This window comes from Electrona antarctica (genome assembly GCF_951216825.1).
Source record: "Electrona antarctica genome assembly, chromosome: 1".
In the NCBI taxonomy this organism is placed as follows: Eukaryota; Metazoa; Chordata; class Actinopteri; order Myctophiformes; family Myctophidae; genus Electrona; species Electrona antarctica.
The window spans coordinates 45187062-45209369 of record NC_136806.1 but is presented as its reverse complement, the minus strand read 5'-3'; the positions used below and the strand labels follow the sequence as shown (position 1 = coordinate 45209369).

The following is a 22308-nucleotide window of genomic DNA, read 5'->3' as shown; positions in this document are numbered from 1 at the left end:
ACAGCTAGTACCAGATAAAAGCATACAGTACATGTGCTGCCCTCTTTACTAGCTGTGTTGTCAAAAGATGTTTCCTGCTTGCTTGAGTTTATTGGTGCTCCTACTTTGATGCTGTGGATCCACGCTGGTGTGGATCCACTACTGAAGATGATCAGAGGTAGGCTGCTGAACATAGGCATACTGACTGATGTTAACAATTTTAAGCATTCCCTTTTGAGTGGTGTAAACCACTCCAACAAGTTTACGTGTCCACGTGTTTGTTCGTACCAAAAAAATGAGCATGGTTGCTATGGTCACTCAGTTCACACGGGTGTGATTTCATTACGTCAGACATTACGTCAGACCACAGCTGATCAGGCTATATAATACCTTACACCACTCAGTTCACACGGGTGTGATTTTTTTGTTCCTGCTTGACAAAATGTGCTTTGTGTTACTGCCAATTGCATGACTTATAATCAGTTTAGGCGCTGTGCCTGTAGTGTATTTTTCCTGTTGGCTGCTGTGTCTATCAGTGCACCTGTTCACTGGCTGCCTTGTCTTTTATGTGCCGGTTATTTGCAGCTGTGTCTGCTAGTCTGTTTAGTTTTGCACACCCTTATCCCCTTGTATTACGAAATGACCTCTGTGAGCATACTGTAGTAGTAGACTAAACATTTTCTGGAAAAAAGAGCAATGTTCAGCATTATAAGCTTTCAATAATCAATTTAAGTATGTATGAAAAAGAAAGGTGTGGAAAATTACGAAAGCTGCAGTGACAGGAGATTAAAATATTATGAGAGTGACACCAGTGAATTGATACAAAAAGTCCAGCGCGCTTCAGCCAGCTGAAGGTAGAAGGGCTCGTTGGTACTCGACGGCCGACGGGGACAACTAGAGAATAAACCTGAGCACTTCAGGAGAGACTATACCCTCTGCATGTATTTTATTTTGCAGGGGTGAGTGACTGACCTGTCGACTCGGTCTTCCTCAGAGTCAAACAGGTTTGACTGAATTGATATTAGAGTAGAACTGGTAGCTACAGCAATCTGTGGCCAGATGTGAACCCGCAGGTTTGGGCATTGTGTGCTTTCATTAGGCTTTGTTTTCACACGGAAGACCTTTGCTCCCGTTGCGCGACGACAATAGCAGACCTTTGGGCGGCTCTTTTCAACGCGCAACACCGCCATGCGACGAAGTATAAATCGGGCTATAAGCTTCCTCCCTGGTGATGCTCAAGACTGCCAAATGAGCTCCCATGTGAGCCGACTGAAGCTCTTCTCCCCCTATCCAAACATTCTAGCTGGCTGCAGCAGTCACGCATTTGCTGCGGTCTGTGTCTTTCCGTCCTGTACTCATTCAACTGTCATAAATAATATGTATGCATTGTGTAAGAAGGGGAAACGGATCCTTAAAAATCTTTTGTTGTGCTGTTAAGCTAATTACAGCATTGTTGATATCTGAGCTTAGACGGATCATTTTTGCACCAATTTTATTTTTGTTTCAATATAAGCCTGCCCAGCAGTGGTGAAGAATGACTTGAAATAATGAAAGGAAAAAAAAAACATGATTTAGGAAAAATAAAAGTCACAATTCACATGCTCGTTCTAAGCCCATAGTCAATATTTCTTTCTTAGCGTGCAGCTTGATTCTGTAATTATGTCTCTGCAAAACACAGGCATGAAAGCAAGAAATGAGTAGAGGGAAATTGAATTCTTTGCCTATATAATTGTTTAATGATTTATGGACCTATGCATTGTAGCTAATAGACAGCACAGAGAACATTTCTTGTTCCTTCCCCCATGAAAGAGGAAGCAATATTTCATTTCTGGACAAAAATAATAATAATAAAAAAATAATTCTGTAGAAATCTACATTACAGTGTACAACTATGGAATATATGTGGAGCCTTTTATTACTTGTAGTGTTATTTTGATTGATTGGTTCACAATGTGATTTTGCATCGACAAACATTTGTGACAGAACGTAAAAACCATGAGTGCCCGGCAGAGCTAGTCCCTCTCTCGCTGTATTAGAGGGGCGCTGTCCGTGGTGCTGACCTGGCTGCTGAAATGATGTGTGCATAGAGGAGCGTTCAACCAGTATCAGGAAGTTGTATGGTCGGAACAATTATACATCCATCCATCCCCCATATCTTGCAAGTATGATTGAACCCTACAGTACAAACCCTCCCGCGCACTCAGATCAGCCAACTCAGGGAAGCTGGAAGTACCCTCACTAAAAACGTCGGGACAACGCTCCACACGTCCCAAACTCTTCTCCCTTCTGGCTCCAAAACTGTGGAATGCACTTCCCGTTGCAGTCAGAACTGCAGCATCACTCCCAATCTTCCGCCGTAGTCTGAAAACCCACCTTTTCAGACTCCATCATGGCCCATAGCACTTACCCTACCCCCTTAGATAGCACTTTTGTAGACTTAGATAGCATTTGATACAGACTTATAGCATGTTATGTAGACAGCACTATAATTGCATTGTATGTAGTCATAGCACGTCATAGTATAGTATATATGTATAGATTATATGTATAGTTTCATTATATAGATATTCCACTGTTACGTTCTTAGTTTACGCATGTTTCATGATAAATGCATTTTATATACTGTATGTGATGTATTCCCATGCTTTTTTGTTCTTGCTTAATGTAAGTCGCTCTGGATTAAGAGCGTCTGCTAAATGCCTAAATTGTAAATTGTTCATCCTCTAGTCATTATTTTGTATCGTCTGTGGGGATATGTTTTATCCCTGCTTCTGGTCAAACTGAATTAAAATACATGCATTTATTTTTGGGAAATGTAGACTCGCTGATATTTATGTTTGATAATGTCACTTAACTTAACAAAACTTAATTAAAATGTATATTAACCCCAGTTACATGAGTGTCCCTATTTTCGGCAAATTTGTCAAAGATAGTCATTGCCCCTCCTATTTGATTCATATCAAAATAGAATGTTTTGCTATACATAGTATATATTATATAGGTTTCGGTTTGGAAAAAATAATTATTATAAAAAGCATTGTAGCTGTTCAGTATTCAAAGGCCAAGTGTTAGACATCGTATGTATGACATTTTGATTGTTTGTTGTGTGAATGCTGGACCCTGAAGCCTGCTCTACAGAAGTCCCTAGCCACTGTGCTACACCAGAATGTGCAGTCCTAAACATCAACCAGGATGAACATGTTACCAACACTCATCTGTATAGATGAGTGTTGGTGACAACACTCATCACCAAGGCTGAGTGAGAAGATGGCAGCCAGGAGAATGAAGCTGGTCGGTCAGTGCCATTGACATGCCAGCAGGGGAGGAAAGTACAGTAAAGCTAGCTAGATGAATGAGGGTCGAGATGACTGGAGAAGCCGCTGGATGGCTCATCTGCGGATAGGTCTCTATCTCTCTATCCATGGGTTCCAAATGCTGCCCCTGGCCATCAACACACAACTGATGAAGTCAAGGTAGGAATCTTTGTTTTTGTATTTGTTTGTTTACTGCTGCTATCCGTTCAAGCTAGAGGTTTTGGGCTTTGACATAAAAGCCATCAAATCCAAATAGAAGCTGATGTGGATCTGTGGCTCTTTCTTTCTTTCTTTCTTTCTTTCTTTCTTTCTTTCTTTCTTTCTTATGTTCTAAATGTCATTTTTTTGCAAAAAGGGTGAAGGGGCACCTTTAATACTGACTCATCCAAGTCAGGTTTGGGTTGTCCTTACCGTTCTTGATAGTTTTGAGATACACTTTTGTCGCTTTTGTCAGGCATATTGACTCAACTTGTCCTCCAGCTCTCAATACATATTGCCCTCGGCTCCATTTGTGCAAAGTGAATCAAGTTCAACTTAGGTCATCTTACGCAATCTATCTTCATTTCTGAAGGCGTCAAGGCCAGTTGTTACAACATTGAGAACTGAAATCAAGCAACACAAATTGCTCTGCGACTTGTTACGCTGCCTTGCCTGTCACTTAAAGTCTTCAAGGTCTCCAATGACATCAGCTTATTGAATTTTTCACTGGTGGAGAAAGCAGGAAACGGCAAAGCAAATCTCTCTGTGTGCATCATGGCCAACTGTCTAGGTTTGTGGTTCAGATTTTATTTTTTTGTAAATGTATTAATTTATTCATCAGATGCCCTGAATAAGCATATAGCCCTACCTGCCTCATTCTAATACCTCACAGGCAATAACAATCGGAAAACATTTAATTTTTTTATTGAAGACTTAAAGGACAACTTTAGTTTTTTTCAAACAAGGTTCATGTTTTAGGATGTTATTAGAGAAAGTAAAAAGATGAGTTTCTTTTAATTTGCTGCTTTCTTTCGTTTTAGGGATTTTAGCTGTTTTTGACAGGGGGTGGGGGCATTCGAGCATGGGGCTAAATATGTATTTTTTTTACAAAATGTTATAGCGATTTCTTTTTTCATTATTTACTATAGTCCTACTAGACCTCAAAAAATTCTGGCCACAAAAGATCACGAGATCTACTGAATGTGTCAAACTGACATATTGAGCCTATGACACACAGTGTGGCTTCCCCCCAGTAGGCCTCTTTCACAATCAGGATGTAATTCTATTAGGACTATAGTAAATAAAAAAATAAAAAATCGCCATAATATCTTGTAAAAAACAGCTAAAATCCCTAAAACGAAAGAAAGCAGCAAATTAAAAGAAAATTAACACTCATCTTTTACTTTTGAACCTTGGTTGAATAAGACTAAAGTTGTCCTTTTTAAACCTTTTTTATTTTATTTTAAAGATATGATCCGAGAACTGAGAGCGGTGAGACATTCGAGACATGATGGGAGTCGGATTAAAATCTCCTCACGACTCACAAGGAGCATAATGTTAAGTGACTTAACTGGCTGCACCACCAGGCACCATATACAAGGGATTTTTAATATACCATACCATGAACCTCACTCTATCGCACTTTATATTAGATGTCCTGTCTGTATCTGTAGGTCTGTGGATGACGCACCAAATCTCTGTGTTTGAGGGGTTGTTTTCTTGGCCAACCCAACCCATCAGCTTCACGGATTGGCTAAGCTTTGCACCGTGTTTCCGCTGTTGCATCAAGTGCATCAATTATTAGAACTCCAAATATGGAGATGCCCATATCTTGCTACAAATGTCTTTGAAATGTAGAGGGAGTGAAAGTGTCCAAAAATACAAATACTCAAGTACATATACTCAAAACGTACTGTATGTAATATGTACAGTAATAATACTCAAGTATCTGTTACTGTCCACCACGGACAGTATGCATCCAACTATGATATTGCTGTTTTGAGTTTTCTGCATCTCAGTACAGTTATGCGGCCCCGAAAACGTTGCATGGAGGTCATGCCTACAGTAGAACCAATAAGCCAAGTTAAAATCATGATGCTAGTATATTTAATTATTTTTATAAAATCAAACTTTAACAAAGAATAGGAAGTAAATTTAAATGGGATCTCAGTCTATTTGTGGCACATAACAGCATGTCCTTTGTGTTAAACAGCATTTCAATCATAACTGTTCCAATTCAATCCTAGCCAAATTGTAACAACCTTTGTATTTTCTGAGTGAGTTTTAGGAAAAAATAAAATAAATCACTCAGTCAAAATAATCAACTTGTGGGATAAGTCTAAATGGTGACACTATATCCACACAACTAGCATTGATTGATAGCAATGATTAAGCCATTACCCCATTTATTGAGGAGCTGAACAGCCAAATCAGTGCTGGATGAGTGGCCTTGATTCTGGATGAAGTGGAAACTGGCACTGCTAGGAGATTGAGACTTAAAAGGACAGAGAATGAATGTAGACAGTGAATATGTTCTGGTAATTTAGGGTTAGGAGCCAAAGATGATGAATGTCGAACATGTCAATTACTGTATAATGGTTATTGTAACACCATCTAGCAGTGACACAGTAGTCCTTTTCCTTGATTTTGACCTCTGGTAACACTTCAGCATGACCCCTTTCCTCTGTATTAACCTGTGCTAGTCTCCATCATTGTCTGGTTGACCCTCACCTCACTGTTGCAGATTGCAACACGTGGTCCACTCACTCAATCAGTGGCCTGCCTGCCGTGACAAAGCACCATCCACCCCCGCAACCACCTCTGCCATCTCAGAGGTGGTACAGTTCCACATACTCATACAAGTTCATTTACTCAAGAACTGTACGTAATAGAAATGTTGAGGTACTATTGCAACTTTATACTTCTACTGCACTACATCTCAGAGGCAATTGGCAAATATTGTAATCTTTCACTTTAGTTACTTGTTACTTTGCAGATTTAGATTACAAAACATACTGTTAAGCCCTAGTATAGCTATTTCATACTGGCTATTTGAAAATAGCCAATCTACATTGCATCGCATGGTGACATCTTAATTGTGGGCTTGTGCTTTTGTACTGTATATTTTGATGCCAATAGTGTTGTACTTTTACTCAAGTCAAGTTTTGAATATATTTACTTTTAACAGTATTTTTATATTGTGGTATTGCTACTTGCCACCACTGCATACTCGTCATCATCACTGCAGTGTCTTTTGCCATCCAGAGGTTATCTTGTCCTCTTGCAGGAAGAGCAGTGCAATACTTCCAGTTTAAATAGCCGGTATGAAGATGGAGTGAGTGTGTGATTGGCTGAGTGAATCATGTAAATGAGAACGTGATACTGAGGCGGCCCAATTAACGGCCGGCAGCAACTGCACTGACTTTCCTGACTGAACTTGCTCTGCACATGTCTGTGACAGGCGCAACGCTCATTTAGCACACCCAATAGTAGCAGAATCCATTGACATATGTCTTTTATCAATTAGTTTGGTTTTCAACCATACCTATCTAATATTTGAGTCACTGCAAACGGACCACTAGCTAGGGGGCGCGCCCAACTCGTTTGCACAGCTTTTTGAAAACCTGATAACTAACACCATGCGAAAATTCTAAAACTAAAATCACCAAAAGCCAAATCTTGGTGATTTATTACGTTTTCCTCCCCAGCTAAGTAGTATGGTCAGCCCCTCTGCTCAACCTCCTGGACAGTATTGTACCTCCTCTTCTGCACCGAAAGGACAATTTGGTTGACGCTCCCCACTGTCCCAGCCATGTCCGTAATACTCCGTATGGACTGAGCTACTGCCACTGTCCGTGTCCGTTATCCTGAGGTTAATTGTTGTTGATGTTGTACTACTGGTGTTGTACTACTTGCGTCTACCTAAATATCTTGCTGTTTTTCTACTTATAGTCTCTTCTGTCGGGAAGTAACCCAACTCCCAAATATAAATTTTTCAGGAAATGAAAAATATATATTTTTCAGGAAATTAAGAAAATCTTATATATTTTTTTAAAACAAAGCAATACTGCCTCATCAAAGTTGGTGTTGTGGGGGCACGGTGGCACAGTTGGTAGTGCTGTCGCCTCACAGCTAGAAGGTCCTGGGTTCGATTCCCGCTCGGGACGCTGTGGGTGCTGGCGGCGTGTTTCCTCCTCCGTGTCATCAGTGCCCATAGCCGAGGCGGGGTTTGAGAAAGGGCCTTTCTGTGTGGAGTTTGCATGTTCTCCCTGTGTCCCCTAGGGTAGGTACCCTCACAAAAAACATGCAGTAATCCTGGTCTCTAATCTAAACTGCCTCCCCTGGACCAGCCGGGGTGCCTGATGGAGGGGAAAGGAACTGGTTGGAATAACGTGTTCCTTCCAGGCATGAAGGAAGCATGAGTTCTCTCCCCATGTCCCCCATATATGGGGACTAGGTTGGCGGAGGGTGTGTAGAGCCCAGGATCACATTATATAATTGACACAGGGGTGAAAAATGGGTTATAAAATCATGGGATACATTTTTAGAAAAAAAAAACAAAGTTGGTGTTGTGACTTTATATATTGTCAATTACTTGCGATATGCCTTCTTTTATATTCCTGAACCGATGACAAAGCCATGTTGCCAGCAAGGTGCTAACTAGGTGCAACTTCCCATTGTATTAAACAACGTCAAACTCACCAGCATTGCAGCATTATCCTCTTGCAATCTGTAGTTTTTGTTTCAAATCCACCTTAGACATGTTATGAGCTACTTCCTGTCAAGAAATGATGTGCATTTTTTTCCTAAGTATCAGAGTTGGATATCACTCGACAGCCCTGCATACCACCTGTTTTGAATTGGCACATAATGCAGGAGGCAGCAGGAGGTTGCTTTACTAAAAACGAGTGCTTCCAAACTCCAATACTTAAGAAAATAAATCACCTGCAAGACATTTCTTGACAGGAAGTAGCTCATAACATGACTATGGTGGATTTTTATGAAACAAACACTAAAAGAAAGAGGATAATTCAAGCTTTATATGTCCCCCCCGTATTTAACTTAAATGCCCAATGCATTCTCAATGGCAATAGCACAAACTTTGGCATGCAACTAGTCCTACATACTTACACCTAGAAACCCCATTCAAACCTATTTAGGTTCATCTTACGGTGGACATGTTTGCCTGAAAATAAATCTTTGAAATGTTTCATAGTTTTAGAAATATAGTGCTTTCAAATTTGAGAAATTCACAATGGGGCTCAATGGCAGATATTGGCACGTCAAAAAAGCACTTTCACCTAGAAACTCCATTCACACTTTTTATAATTCAGCTTACTGTGGAGACACATGCTGGAACTTTTTACTTTTAAATGATTTGTAGTTTCGGAGTTATTTAACTTAAACGCCCAATGCATTCTCAATGGCAATAGCACAAACTTTGGCAAGCTACTAGTCCTACATACTTACACCTAGAAACCCCATTCAAACCTATTTAGGTTCATCTCACGGTGGAAATGTTTGCCTGAAAAGAAATCTTTGAAATGTTTCATAGTTTTAGAAATATAGTGCTTTCAAATTTGAGAAATTTATAATGGGGCTCAATGGCAGCTCTATGGCACGTCAAAAAATTACTTTCACCTAGAAACTCTATTCACACATTTTATAATTCAGCTTACTGTGGAGACACATGCTGGAACTTTTTACTTTACTTTGAAATGATTTGTAGTTTCTGAGTTATTTAACTTAAACGCCCAATGCATTCTCAATGGCAATAGCACAAACTTTGGCATGCTACTAGTCCTACATACTTACACCTAGAAACCCCATTCAAACCTATTTAGGTTCATCTTATGGTGGACATGTTTGCCTGAAATGGAATCTTTGAAATGTTTCATAGTTTTAGAAATATAGTTCTTTCAAATGTGAGACATTTACAATGGGGCTCAATGGCAGCTCTATGGCACGTCAACAAATCACTTTCACCTAGAAACTCCATTCACACATTTTATAATTCAGCTTACTGTGGAGACAAATGCTGGAACTTTTTACTTTGAAATTATTTGTAGTTTCGGAGTTATTTAACTTAAACGCCCAATGCATTCTCAATGGCAATAGCACAAACTTTGGCATGCTACTAGTCCTAAGATGGCCACGGTCTGCATAAGGTCAATAATTGTTCAGAAATAATGTTTGTGATGAGCTGGTCCAGCCGGCTCCATTCACTGCCATGAGGTTTTGTCCAAAGCGTTTTTTAGTACTTTCCATTGATTCAATATTTTCAAAACACACAGATGTAAAGGGTGTTCAATAGCACCGATTTATGCAAAACAATAAAAAAAATTAGTTAGGTGGTTTCCTCCCGACGGCAACGTTTGTTTCCACTTCCAGTCTTCCACTTAATTTAGGGGTACTTGACTACTTGTTACGAAATACTTTGAGAGACTACTGATTTACGTACAAGGCATTTGTAGAATCGGGCCTCGCTGCTGCTGCCTGTCACCATGAATGGCCTTGGCTGCTGTTGACAAAGACCCACTCAGCCATTCATTCTTTATCTGAGGCAGAGCTTTTTTAAAGTACAAGACCGTGTTAAAACCAGCTTTCCATGTTGACAGTCGGTTCGATATGAATTCAGTTTAGACCCGTTTACACTGTATTTTCAAGGCAGGAAGTTGTTCCCTCGTTCCCTGGACCTTTTTGTGGGCTGCGGGCACATTTGTATGGGCCCCTTTATTCTTTTGTTTCCTACATGATGTTTGGGATGTTGTTGTGACGGGAGATTAATCGGCAAACACATCGGTATCGGCCGATTTCTAGTTGTTTGTTGATTAATCGACATCGGTTCGATGAATCAATCGGACCAATTTAATTAATCGGTCCAATTGTCTTTACAGATAAACAAGCCCAAATAAACTGCTTGAACAGATCTACAAGCTCACAATATTAAATATAAAGTATTAAAGTGAAATCTGACTTTCCTAAGCCTGCAGTCAGCTAACGCTGATACTACCGCAGAGAGCTGCTGCTCCTCCATGCCTAACAACAATCACAATAATATGGTGGCTACACCCATAGAGCAGGGGTTCTCAACGTTTTTGGCCGGGGACCCCCGGAAATGCTTTGGCAATGTCTCGGGGCCCCCTCCCGACCCCCAATATAAATTGACTGCTACAATAACCATAATAATAGAGACAATACACCATAAATAAATACTGAAACCAGATATACATTAGGGAAGGTGTATGCATGTACTATGTGTACTATGTAAACTCTTCATTTCCATGCCATTCAGTTGCAAGAAAAGAAAAAGGTTTTTTTTTTAAATAATGTGGGGACCCCCCCAAAATTTGGCGACCCCCCCCCCGAGGGGTCGCGACCCATGGGTTGAGAACCCCTGCCATAGAGTAATAAGGATAGAGACCGAACCGGAGCGTTAGCCACTCCCCCCCGCTATTCATTTCAATAGAAGTTGCTCAGTGGCGTTTTGAAGCACCCGGAAGACTGTCGGAAGTACAATTATAACTCGATGGCTCGAGTGAGCGGAAGTTTAGCCTAGCCTAGCCCAGGACCTCAAATTTGAGGTCCTGGGCTGATGCACATTACGCACATGATGTCATAAATGTCTGTCCACCTCCATGAAAGTGCTGCAGTTCCACTTTTCGCCAGTAGGTAGTGGCAGCTTCAACCATGGATAGCCTTACTGGGGGCTTGGCTACACCACATGGTTTGTCAGGGAGCCCTTCTTCTTTGGTTTTTCGTGCATTTTTCTGGCACTGGCGCCACTTTTCCCCCTAGAGGGCTAGCATGGATTGTGTTAAACTAAGACGTTTGGGAACCACTGCTCTAAGGTAGGCTACAGATTGGGCGGTCATGTTCGTGCTGCATTTGAGCCAGTAGCAGAGGTAGTCAGATTGCCAAATGGACATCTGCCGGCTAACAGGACAAGGGTGTGAAGTCTTGAAACAGCTTCTCTTAAATAGTTTTCCTCCAATGCATTTCTGATCCATCAAGTATATTGCTCACACAAATCTGCCATTGTAACGCTACGCATCAACATGTTGTCCCTCTCTCTACACGCATGCAAGGGTTTGTCTTTTACTTGTTTTTTTTAGATAAGACTCACAGTAACTTACAGACTATTGTACATACTCTATTTAGAGGAGCCTGTTTAAATATTCAGTTGTCTGGCCATCACTTAGCTGTATGCAAACGCACACTTTGGCCTTGATTTCTTTATAGGATGTCTGGATGCCTCCCAGGTCCCTGAGAGAGTGTTCAGATTTCAGGCAGTGAAACTGGTGTCATCCAGCAAGATGGGGGCATAGTAAACTGATTTATGAGAAGTAGTTAAACTTATCCATGTCAAGTTATGAACGCAGGGCTGTAAACCCAAGCGATTTAATCTGTGGATTTTTTTTTATTGAGGCAGATTGGTTCATTCATTAAAGGGGATGATTTATGAGAGCAGACGCCTTTCAAAATGACATTATAAACTGAGGTGGCTTAACCCAATGTTGGGGAGGAGTGTATTCTACTTTTTAGAGGTTTGCTGGTCTCTTTTTAATCATATGTACATTAGCATCCCTTTTCTAGGGCAAACATTTGGCGAAAATAACAATAAAAAATAACATCTCACAATATGTGACTCTTTTTGAGAGCAAGACTGACTCATCAGGAGAGGAGAAAAACTGTTAATTATTTCTGTGCTATCTACGATTATAATCGTACCCCCTAGGCTAGGGTACGGCATGTGCCACCTACGTACATGTTCGCTTTTGCATTGCTCCGGTTGCTATGGAGAGCCTCCGTCCCCATGCACCAACTATGGGATTTTTAAATCCAGCTCCATTGAGCCTCCATTATAACAGGATTTTCAAAGCCTTGTATCTCTCAACTAAAGCTTTGAGCACTGTCCATGGTGAGCTGTTGCGCATCCCGACGATCGTAAATCATTTCCATTGAATGTGAAGGGGGAGTTGACAAACTGACATATTGAGCCTACGACACACAGAATGGCATCCACTAGTACCTCTACCTTCACATTCAGTAGACCCTGTGATCTTTTGTGGCCAGATGTAATTTACTGGGGTCTAATAGGACTATAGTAAATATTAAAGAAATCGTATAAAAAAATGTTGACATATTTAGCCCCATTCGAATGCCCCCACCCCCTGTCAAAAATAGCTAAAATCGCTAAAATCGAAAAATCAGCAAATGAGAAAAATAAAATAATAACACTCCTCTTTTACTTTCTCTCATAACAACCTAAAACATGAACCTTGGTTGAAAAAAAAACAAAGTTGTCCTTTAAAGGAAATTGTGCCCCACTCAATCAGTATTTTATTTTTTGAGGGACAGATTGTATGAGAGATGGGGAAGCATTGTATGAAAGATAGGGGAGGCACAGGAGAGAATGCTCTGGGATTTGATCCAAGTCCAGGAAATGACCGGTGTGGGTCCACCAGCAACTTTAATAATCAACACACATTGAAGGGCACACAGAATTTGTCCATTCGCTGCGTAAGAGAGCATTTTCTCCTTGTATTATATTGGAGACTATGGGAAATGTCTACCTTCATGCCTATGGTATATCTCCTCATGATCATGCATGCTACTTCAGCTTCAAAATGCTGCATACACTTTTCCAAAATCAATAAAACACCTGAGATAGGGATAGTCAGAAAGCAATTCCGTACATCTTAAGCACTCCTTCAAAGATGTGTTAAAGTGTGGAACTGCGTGTGTTTACTTTGCAGTAGCTGGTGTACTGTGAAATTTACTTTCATTGCCATATGCCTGGAATACTGTAGGGTTGAATGCAAGTGTAAATGCCTGTGATGTTGACAAATACACAAGAGCTTAAGCATCTCTATAAGGTGTGTGTGTGTGTGTGTGTGTGTGTGTGTGTGTGTGTGTGTGTGTGTGTGTGTGTGTGTGTGTGTGTGTGTGTGTGTGTGTGTGTGTGTGTGTGTGTGTGTGTGTGTGTGTGTGTGTGTGTGTGTGTGTGTGTGTGTGTGTGTGTGTGTGTGTGTGTGTGTGTGTGTGTGTGTGTGTGTGTGTGTGTGTGTGTGTGTAAAGAGGTATGTTATTGGGGTTATCAGGCGGCCACCTTCTGCATAGGTTTCATTGGATTAGTTCCATGGCAGCTCAGCTTCACAGCAAATTGAGATGTCCGACAATCGCTCCCATCTTCTCTCAACACTGTTCAAGCCTATACCTATCTATCTGCTCTACTCTACATCTACACTAGCCTGACACTCAATTTCCATTTCGTTTCACTTCATTATTCATTCTGAGAGTGTGCCCGCTGCATCTGTTTTCCTAGATGGACGTTGCTGAACAGGGAGCTTTTTTTAGTTAAAGTGCCATGATTTTTGTACTTTTTCTGTTTTGTATGTGTCTATGGAGTTAACATTACTTTAATACACCCCCATCATAACCCTAACCCCTCCCCCATTATCATACAGCTGTGGGCGAGGCTTAAGTTCAGGTTCAAGTTGAAAACCAGGTATACTTAATGAACTGGTGAGTGTGGCCACAAAATCAAAACAACACTTTCTGTACACTTCTTCCTAGTATTATTATTGTACCTGATGATCATGTTTTTTTGGGGGGAAGGGGGGGGGAATCACGGCACATCTTTAATCCCCTAACCACTCGCAAGCAGGTCACAGAACTCTGAGATGAAATTTGTATTTTACCAGACTGTGGGTTTTTGAATAGCGTGACACTAAGCCTGCATTTCGATTTTATTTAACATCATTATTCCCTCTTCTCTTTAAATCAACATCAATTATATCTGACCTTAACTGCTGCTGTTGTGGCTTAAACTGCTCGGCTTTGTTTAATTCCATCATCACGGAATCCTGCCTGAGAAAACACACTGACTGGGTGACAGCAACTCCAGACTCCAGATTAGCTTTTTTGGTTTGAATGGGGCTTTAGACTTTTTACAGGGGGCAGTTACAAATTTCAGCCACCTGAGCTCTTTTAGAGCGGTTTTGAAGGAGGAGTCAGACTATGCCCCATTCTGGTGGCATAGCATTAGAACGAATTTGACCCCATTTTTGTGTCGAAACAGGGTTCAGTGGGCGCCTTCTGGTGTTGTGCCTGTGTGTGTCTTTTATGCTACATACTAATTCCTACACGGGTTGTGCTTATAACCACGCCCCCGGGCAAGTTAAGTTTGCTGAGGTTAAGGTTAGGGTTAGGTTTAGGTATAGTTTTACTGAGGTTAGGTATAGTTTTACTGAGGTTAAGGTTAGGGTTAGGTTTAGGCTGTCAATCACAGCGTGTCGACTGCACAACCCTTGTAGGCTTTGGTATGTTGCGTCTTTTACGCTATTGAAGTAGTATGACAGGTACATGGGTATCCCTGTTTTCTTGCGGAGATCCTGAATAGAAAACGTGTTCTTTGGTTGACTGTTCTAGTTACTTTTGTTGCCATTATTTTACTTGAGACGTCCTCTAAGATAACAATCCAGGTTAAGTCATGTCATCTTTCCTTGTGATGACATTGTCGCCCTCTTTGACATCTTTGTTCTCTCTCCTGATGAGATAGAATTGTTCTCTATCCTGATAGGATTACATTGGTATTCCTGAAAATGTATTCTCTGTTTTAAATAAAGAGCTGGCAAGACATGGAGACTCCTGTTACTGAATGAGCAATGACTTTGATTGATTGATTGAAGAATTTATTAACAGTTTGCAGAATTACAGTACATTTCAAGCACAAACTCAATACAAAGGCTGTTAACTGTGAGTGGACGACCCAATTAAGCATTACACTTGTTTCCAACAGGGTCCACCATGTTCAAATCATCAAAACATTTAGAGACGTACAAATAGACACTTCTATAGACAGAACAGGAATTCATCAAAAAAGAATTCATCAAAAAGGAGGTAAAAAGGGAAAAGAAATATATACAGTGAGGGGAAAAAAGGGGGGGGCGGGGGGGGGGGATTCAGATTTTACGGGGGCCAGTTTCGAATTGCAGCCATCCGTAGGTGCCCTTTGAGAGCGGTTTTGAAGGAGTCAAGGGATTCGCATGTCTTAATGACAGTTGGTAGGGCGTTCCACATTTTGGTGGCATAGGAGCGAAAAGAATTTAGTCCCTTGTTTGTGCCGAATCTGGGTTGTACATGGTTCGTTGCACTCCCTCTGGTGTTGTGGGTGTGGACTTCGTTAACATTAAGGAAGTATCTAGACAGGTACATGGGTATCTTGGTGGTGTATCGAATCTTGTGGACCAGACCCATTGCAAGATGCTGTACTCTGTCGTCGACCCTAAGCCATTCCAGCCTGTCGAAGTGGGCAGGGGTGAGGTGGGTTCGGGGGGCTAGATCAAGTAGGAGCCTGACCAGTTTGTTTTGGGAAGTCTGGAGCCTGGTTTTAAGGGCCTTTGAGGTGCTGTGGTACCAGGAGGTGCATGCATAGTCAAAGAAACCCTGTACAAGGGCTCCTGTTAAGGTCTTCAAGGTGTTTTTGTTGACCAGTGAGGAGATCCTGTAGAGGAATCTTGTTCTATGGTTGACTTTTTTGATTACGTTGGTGGCCATTTTATCACCGGAAAGATTAGTCTCCAGGATGGAACCTAGGTAGGTAATTTCATCTTTACGTGTGATAACATTGTCACCCACTCTAACCAAGAAGCCATTTGCCTTGCTGAGATTACTAATAGAGCCAAAGAGAATGGATTCAGTTTTTCCCAGGTGTAAAGATAGTTTGTTATCAGCGAGCCAGGTGCAGATTCTACCGAGTTCAGAGCTGAGGGCATTTTCAACCTGCAGTTTGTCCCTGTCCGAGACCAGCAGTGCTGAGTCATCTGCGAACAGGAACAAGTTGCAGTCACAGGCTGAAGTCATGTCGTTTACATATATTAGGAACAGTAGAGGCCCTAGTATGCTTCCTTGTGGAACGCCACAGCTCACTGGGAGGGGGGGGGACAGTGTTCCGTTCACTTCCACCATCTGTTCTCTCCCCTCCAGGTAGGATTGCATCCAGCTCACTGATGTGCTATCGAAACCGAGACTACTATCCCTACCTTTAATACATTTGAGGCAATGCGAGAGTGAGGACTAGCCAACACCAACTCGGGACGTGAGGATTGCTGCCCTCTACACACTCCTGTCTAGCATCCTGGTGGTGTTAGCTCCACTGTCGCGTCTCAGTGTACTGTATCTACTGTACGTAGGTGGTGAAGCTCTTTCCTTTCCTGGCTTTGACCAGGGTTTTCTCCCACAGTGTCAGTTTCCCACCAGTTACGAATGCCTGACACAATGTCCAGCCTCACCCTTCCCTCTCTGACCGTGTCTGTGGCCCGTGGTAGGCCTGGAGAGGTCCACGTTTCTGATTTGGTCCTACGAAGTAGGGCCATTCGTACAGTAGCATTCTTGTGTAGACTCCATCCAGAGCCCTTTCCTGCTGTGCTGTGAGTGTCCATGTCTCGGCTCCACACAGCACCACTGACTCCACTATAGCCACGAACAGCCGCCTCTTGTTTGTGTGGAAATATCTGATTTCCACACTCTTCTAATCCCATGTAGAGAATTCCAGTGCCATCAGGATCTGCAGATCCTGTTCCATGATTGAATACATATTACATATTGAACGTGATTCCTTTAAAAATATAACCCTGACACCCAACATGTTGGTGGTTTCATGCGTTTCCAAAAGCACATTAGCCACAATAACCCTGGATTTTGGGCAAAATGACAAAATAATTCAGAATTCTGTGCAAAACTGTGCAAAAGATGGAGACCAGTAATGTCTACTTGAAAACTACAAATGTTAAGGGTAACTTTTCCCCATTACCATGTATTTTTTATTATTTTTTATCCCACGATTTTGTAACCCATTTTTTCACCCAGTGTCAATTATCTAATGTAATCCTGGGCTCTACACTCCCTCTGCCAACCTGGGGAGAGCAATGGACGGATCTCGTGCTTCCTTCAATGCATGAGGAGTCCAAGCCGCATCTTTTCACCTGACAGTGGGGAGTTTCCCCGGTTGGACGTAGCGCATGGGAGGAACACATTATTCCAACCAGTTCCTTTTACTGTGAACACTGTACAAACAACTCACCGGGCATTAACCGAATACGGCAACAAAAGGGAAACAGTAGTATGTATTTAAAATATTTTTCCGTTATCCTTGTGTCTGTGGTTCATCTAGGTTATAATATAAGCTTAATAAATAATCACTAACTTTGCTGTGCTACAGTATACAGAGAAATGGACATCAAAAGGAGACAAATGTACTGAACAGTGATTGAATGGAAACAGGAGGGGGTAGGGTGGGGGCTCACCTCTGTCACTGACATAAAAAGACTGAATAATATACTGCCAACCTTGCTACCTTTTTCATGTTGCTTCCTACGCTATTGTGTGTGTAACGTGTCTTCTCTGCTGGCCCTTTGTGAATGAATGGAATTCCCTTTGATGCGTGACCCATAGTACATGTTCTATCGCGTTGAAGGAGACCTCATGGAATGACTAGACTAGACGGATAGAGATGACTTGTTTTTTGGCAACCTCAGAGTTCAACCTCCAGGCACTCGGGCGGCAAGAGTTTTTGAAGGAGCGTGGTCGGGCCAGCCAGGCTCCTGAACAGAGGCTCTGATGTATGAACATGGTTTCATCTTCTGACACGCAGCAGCGGGGATGGAGACAGATGGAGACGTAAGGTTAAAAGACACAGACCCACAGTGCTGTCCATGCAGGGAGATGGTGGATGGCAATCAATACTAGAGCCACACCGCTATAGGCCTGTCACAATTATTACATAATCGCCTTTAATCGCAATTTTGTGAGAATCACAATCATATCTTTTGCAAATTGTCATGATCATTTCCATGTTGAAAAATGTTCATAATATTTTCAGACATTTTCAAAAATAGTGAAAATGTCGATCGATCTATCTACAAGCTCAAAACGCAGATCGGCTATTTCTGCTATTCATAAAGTATACGGTTATTAAATTATGTAAAAAAAAAAATCATATCTGCCCTGTTCCCCAAAGTCCTAAAAACCAAACAGAAATATAATTGTTATTCATAATGTTGACCGAAACTAAATTAAATTGTTAATCACAATTGTTAATTAATCACAATTATGAATTGTGATTTAACAATGTATTAAGTAAACATTCATATAATCGTGAATGAACTATGTACAGTATCAGTCATTATTCTATTTTCATTTTTATATTCAACTTAATTATTTCATCATAAGCTCTACTGTGGTATAGGCCTACATATTTCTGGCAATTATAGCCTAATTATGCTTTTTAAATGATAAGAAATCCATAACTTCTTCCTGTATCAGTGTTTCCTATATATTTCAGCTACAGTAGTAAAACGTTGGGGGAATTTGTGATTCATGAAACAGGACAGGAACTGTAGGCGAGTGTTCAAATGAAAGCAGTATAACACTTACTGTACTGTATGTGTTATGAAAAGGGCTGTTAGGGGCACGGTGGCACAGTCGGTAGTGCTGTCGCCTCACAGCTAGAAGGTCCTGGGTTCGATTCCCGCTGTGGGCGCTGGCCACTGGGGGCGTGTTCTCTCTTCCGCATCATCAGTGCCCATGTGTGGAGTTTGCATGTTCTCCCCATGTCCCCTAGGGTAGGTACGCTCACAAAAACATGCAGTAATCCTGGTCTCTAAACTACCTCCCCTGGCCAGCCTGATGGAGGGGAAAGGAACTGGTCGGAATAACGTGTTCCTTCCACGCGCTACGTCCGACCAGGGAAACTCTCCCCGGTCAGGTGAAAAGAAGCAGCTTGGACTCCTCATGCATAGAAGGAAGCATGAGGTCAGTCCTGGCACTAGTTCACTATACTGCCTCCCCATCGTTTTTTAATTTTATTTTCCAACTGTGCAAAATATAATGCGAGTTCAATGCTTAAAAACGAAGGGAAAAAAACGCATTTAGAGGTTTTTCCATTCAGGATTTTATTTGCAAGAGCCTTTTTGCGCAAAACCACGGCTTTATGGAAACACAGTTAGTGACAGACAGACACAAGACAGACACAGCCAGCCAGGGACACAAATTGTTGTGCATTGGAGTGGCTGCACCAGTCTTAAAAATGTAGTGAAAACATCTGATCTACAAGCTCATGTCTATTTCCACTATTTTTTTGATTTTTTACCACATGGAAACAATTCTGACAATTATGGAACAGGTATTGTGATTATCTCAAATACCAGTAGAGATTGGGCGATTATATAATAATTGTGACAGACAGGCATTCTGATTGGCCAGTATGAGAACTCCTGTATCCCATGAAATGTAAACTCATGAGTTGGTACAGGTGAGGCTAATGTGAGCTATTTAAAGGTATATTCAGTGATTTGACTTAATCTAAATATCACTTATTTTTTCTTTTTTTCTGGATAATCCTCCCTACTATAGAGTGTGCTGACCATATAAGGAGTTCCTCCCTGTCCCCAGTAAGCCCCTGGGGTAAAAAAACCCTAGTTTCAGTTTTGGTGGCGGGTGGCAAAGCCTTCATCCAATCAGGATGAGAGAGGCCTTCCTCCAATCATGATCGAGTGGGGGCGGGCCTTGGTGCACATGCTGTTGGCCTGTTGCACTTCCCCCCACTGTAGAGCGTGCATGTGCACATTTTGTTACCGGGGCGGACTGGGTGGTTTTCCAAATCACTCAAATCACTGAATGCTCCTTTAAGCTTAGCAATGAGTAACAAAACATTTATATTCCTTGTTTCCTTTTTGTTCAATGAATGTATTTGTCTGGCATTGCATTACTATAATAGAGCAAGTGAATGTTAGGCAAAAATGTAAATTGCAAGAATATAATTCCCATAAGCAAAATTTGCTGAATTGTTTGTTTTTGATTTCTAAAGTGCAGCACTGTCATTGTTCCCAAATGGAAAGCAGAAGACAGAACCCTGCAATTTATAATATTTTCCTGAAAATCCTCATAAGTAGCAAACACGCACAACAGCACCATAGCTAATTCCCAAGAATAACTACTAATTTTAGCACGTTTATTATTCTATATTTATATATTTAGTTAATTTGCACCACCAGGATGCGGACAAGAGTAAAGCCAATTGAGGAAAAACCCGTCCATGCCATCTTCCTACCCAGCTGAGGTAATTTGCCTTCACACCAGTACAGGTTGAAATCCGCTCATAATAGTGTGATATCTTCAAATGGCCTTTAGCTTAGAGAAAATAGATGTTAATTGGCTTCTGCTGTGTTCCTGCTCCCCCACCACAAACTTGCTAATTAATTGTCTTTCATGGTAGTAGAAGCAGTGACATTTGCATATGTCCTTTCCTCTGAGAGCTACTCTCTGCATAAAGGAATTAGTTCTGGGGACTTGTTTGGTACAGTGATGTTAGTCAGTCTGAGGAAGGATCTTTTAATTGATTCATGCAGTAGGCTACTCCAGGAGCTAAGAACTGTGAATGCAGTAGGCTACTCCAGGAGCTAAGAACTGTGAATGCCATCCTGTTCATACACTCAAAAGCTCCCGACGGTTTCTTACTGGAGCTCTTGCTCAGAAAGAAAGACGGATCTTTCCCCTGCATACCGTATTTGACTAAAACACATCGTGTTAGAGCTATAATGATGAATACATAATGTGATTGATAAGATCAGACAAACCTTTATTGATCCCTGTGGTCAAATGGAACTGAACAGTGTGGTGTTGACAGTCAAAATCCTATATTCATTTTCTCCAGAGAATATTATCTATAATGTTGGACTCGTAACAATCCAATCCAACTTACCACAAGTGTGGTACCACAACCTAATTGAAAAATATGCTACATGTTACTTTAGAAGCCACATCCGTATCCGTATGCAATCATAGTTTTAAGAAAAGTATATTTAATTTGCAATGCCATGGGGAAATACTTCACTCCCCACAGTTGTAAGTGGTAATGTGTAGCCCTGCCACTGTTACACTCTATACAGTCTATACGGGTGGCGTAATGTGTAGCCCTGCCACTGTTACACTCTATACAGTCTATACACTCTATACAGTCTATACAGGTGTCGTAATGTGTAGCCCTGCCACTGTTACACTCTATACAGTCTATACACTCTATTCAGTCTATACGGGTGGCGTAATGTGTAGCCCTGCCACTGTTACACTCTATACAGTCTATACAGGTGGCGTAATGTGTAGCCCTGCCACTGTTACACTCTATACAGGTGTCATAATGTGTAGCCCTGCCACTGTTACACTCTATACAGGTGTCATAATGTGTAGCCCTGCCACTGTTACACTCTTGTCATAATGTGTAGCCCTGCCACTGTTACACTCTATACAGGTGTCATAATGTGTAGCCCTGCCACTGTTACACTCTATACAGGTGTCATAATGTGTAGCCCTGCCACTGTTACACTCTATACAGGTGTCATAATGTGTAGCCCTGCCACTGTTACACTCTATACAGGTGTCATAATGTGTAGCCCTGCCACTGTTACACTCTATACAGGTGTCATAATGTGTAGCCCTGCCACTGTTACACTCTATACAGGTGGCGTAGTGTGTAGCCCTGCCACTGTTACAGTCTATACAGGCATATACAGCATGAAACGCAGGATAGATGCAGCTAAGAGTAGAGAGAAAAGAATAATTGATGGCTACTGTATAGTGTACAGTAAGACAGTCAGTCAGTTTCCACCAGCATTCAACAGTGATTATCTGGATAATTATGTCCAGTCTATCGATGAGTATACGCCTGGCTACTGTAAGCAGTCTATATCAACAATGAGTGAATATAATGTATGCAAGTCTCACAATAGTTGTGCTGAACAGACATCTCACAATTCTGTAGTGTAATCCCAGTAGTACAGTACATGTGTGTCAGAGTCAAACAGGTCCACAGTCCCAGAGAACGGAACAGAGAGTGCAGGTCTTAAAGTTCTTATATGGGGGTCAAACTTGGTTGTGGAGCCTGATGGCTAGTGGCACAAAGGACTGTCTTTTGGTGGTGTAACTGACAGCTCTGTTGCAATCCTCTGCCCTCTCAAAGATACAGGTTTTGAATGAA

General features: G+C 41.5%; 1 protein-coding gene across 1 annotated transcript in view; it reads left to right on the top strand.

Annotated features, from left to right (window-relative positions):
* Positions 1-3173: 3173 nt before the first annotated feature.
* Positions 3174-22308, top strand: part of fgfrl1a (fibroblast growth factor receptor like 1a) — a 209562-nt gene continuing 190427 nt past the window's right edge. The window contains exon 1 of the mRNA XM_079499303.1: positions 3174-3452. The gene's annotated coding sequence lies outside the window, so the exon portion shown is untranslated. The remainder of the gene's footprint in view (positions 3453-22308) is intronic.